Genomic DNA, 3,023 nt, shown 5'->3' with positions numbered 1-3,023 from the left:
ATGGGCACTTGGGCTTTTTCCATGACTTAGCAATTATGAATTGGGCTGCGATAAACATTCTGGTACAAATATCTTTGTTATGATGTGATTTTTGGTCTTCTGGGTATATGCCCAACAAAGGAATTACAGGATTGAATGACAGATCTATTTTTAGATCTCTAAGTGTTCTCCATATCTCTTTCCAAAAGGAATGTATTAATTTGCATTCACACCAGCAGTGCACAAGTGTTCCCTTTTCTCCACATCCGCACCAACATCTCTGGTCTTGGGATTTTGTGATATAGACTAGTCTCACTGGAGTTAGATGATATCTCAAAGTAGTTTTGATTTGCATTTCTGTCTGGAACAGAATAGAGAACCAAGAGATGAATCCAGCTACTTACCATTGTTTGATCTTTGACAAGCCAATTAAAAACATTCAGTGGAGAAAAGATTCCCTATTTAACACATGGTGCTGGGTGAACTAGCTGGCAACCTGCAGAAGGCTGAAACTGGACCCACACCTTTCACCATTAACTAAGATAGACTCTCACTGGATTAAAGATTTAAACTTAAGACACGAAACTATAAAAATACTAGAGGAGAGTGCAGGGAAAACCCTTGAAGAAATCGGTCTGGGCGAGTATTTTATGAGGAGGACCCACCAGGCAATTGAAGCAGCTTCAAAAATACACTACTGGGACTTGATCAAACTAAAAAGCTTCTGCACAGCCAAGAACACAGGAAGTAAAGCAAGCAAACAGCCCTCAGAATGGGAGAAGATATTTGCAGGTTATGTCTCGGACAAAGGTTTAATAACCAGAATCCACAGAGAACTCAAACGCATTAGCAAGAATAGAACAAGGGATACCATCGCAGGCTGGGCAAGGGATTTGAAGAGAAACTTCTCTGAAGAAGACAGGCGAGCGGCCTTCAGACATATGAAAAAATGCTCATCATCTTTAATCATCAGAGAAATGCAAATTCTGTTTGTTTTTAGCATGACTTTCCCATAGATACCATCGTTTTTTTCTTTATTTGTTTCTTTTATTGTTTATTCTATTTGGATTCATTAAGCTTTCTGTATTTCTGGACTTAGAATTTTCATCAAATCAGGAACATTTTTCAACTATTTTTTTAATATATATTTTTTTGACTACCGCCTCCTGTATATCCTCTCTTGGTGTGGTGTGTGTGTGTGTGTGTGTGTGTGTGTGTGTGTGTGTGTGTGTGTGTGTGTGTTTATCATGTATATATATTTTTCCCACATGTCATGGATGTTTTGCATAGTTTTTATTGCTAAATACAATCCAATGTAATATCAGCTACTCCAGTTAATCACAACCAGTAAGAGTTTTTATTTCAGATATTAGTTTTAATCTAGATATTCCATTTGGGTCTTTTTAAAATGTATTCTACTTTGTAGCATGTTCATGTTTTCTTCTATATTCTGGTACTTATGGGAATAATTATAACAGCGCTAAGATCATCATCTGTCATTTCCATTATCTTCCACCTTTTGGTCTGTTTTTTACTGACTGATTTTCTCCTGTTGCTTTGAATGTCTAATAGTTTTTTAGTGGACGAGGAACCTTTTGGCTACTGAATTTTATTTATTCATTCAGATATTCATGGAGATATTGTTCAAAATTAAGTTACTAGGAATTGGTTTGATCTTTCTTTTGTTATTGTTTGGATTTTAATTTTATTTTTTTAATTTTTAATTTTTTATTAAATCATAAACACATAGATCGTGCATACATTAATGCATGTATGGGATACAATGTGCTGATTTCATAGAGAATTAGGAATTCTTACATCACACTGGTTTTATATACTGCATCTTGTTTACTTAGTTATTGTAGTAAGACATTTATAAGGTATACTAACAGATCCAACATGTACACTTGCATTATACACCAGAGGTGATCCCACCATTCACCCTCCCTCAATCTGACCTTCCCCTTCTCCTCCTTCCTTCTTCTTTCATCTTGGGCCATAGTTGTGATCTGTTCTTCATGTGAAAGTCTGAGTGATTGTTAATTGGTTTCATAATAGTACTGAGTGCATTGGATATTTTTTCTTCCATTCTTGAGATACTTTACTAAGAAGGATATGTTTCAGCTCCATCCATGTAAACATAAAAGAGGTAAAGTCTCCATCTTTTTTAAGGCTGCATAATATTCCCTGGTATACATATACCACAATTTATTAATCCATTCATGGGTCGATGGGCCCTGGGGCTTCTTCCATGACTTGGCTATTATGAATTAAGCTGCAGCGAACAATCTGGTGCAAATATCTTTGTTATAAAGTGATTTTTGGTCGGTTGAATATAAACCTAGTAGAGGAATTGCAGGATCAAATGCCAGAGCAATCCCTATCAAAGCACTACCATCGTACATTAAAGATCTGGAAAAAATAGTACTTCATTTTATGATCATTATTATTATTATTATTATTAAGTCATAGCTGTGTACATTAGTGCAATCCAGGGATAAAATGTGCTGGTTTCATATACAATCTGAAATATTTTCATCAAACTGTTTAACCTAGCCTTCATGGCATTTTCTTAGTTATTGTATGAAGACATTTGAATTCTACATTTAGTAAGTTTCACCTTTACCTATTCTAAGATGCACCATAGGTGTGGCCCCACCAATTATACCCTCCCTCTACCCTAACCTCCCCCCATCTTCTCCCCTCCCTTGGCCCTTTCCCCATATTCTTGTGCTATAGTTTTCATATGAAAGCTATAAATTAGCTTCATAGTTGGGCTGAATACTTTGGATACTTTTTCTTCCATTCTTGAGATACTTTATTAAGAAGTATATGTTCCAGCTCCATCCATGTAAACATGAAAGAGGTAAAGTCTCCATCTTTCTTTAAGGCTGCATAATATTCCATGGTATACATGTACCACAATTTGCTAGTCCATTCGTGGGTCAATGGGCACTTGGGCTTCTTCCATGACTTAGCAATTATGAATTGGGCTGCAATAAACATTCTGGTACAGATGTCTTTGTTATATTGTTATTTTTGGT

This window comes from Nycticebus coucang, unplaced genomic scaffold, assembly GCF_027406575.1.
Source record: "Nycticebus coucang isolate mNycCou1 unplaced genomic scaffold, mNycCou1.pri scaffold_57, whole genome shotgun sequence".
Lineage (NCBI taxonomy): Eukaryota > Metazoa > Chordata > Mammalia > Primates > Lorisidae > Nycticebus > Nycticebus coucang.
The sequence above is the reverse complement of the archived record's forward strand: the minus strand, read 5'-3'. Positions refer to the sequence as shown.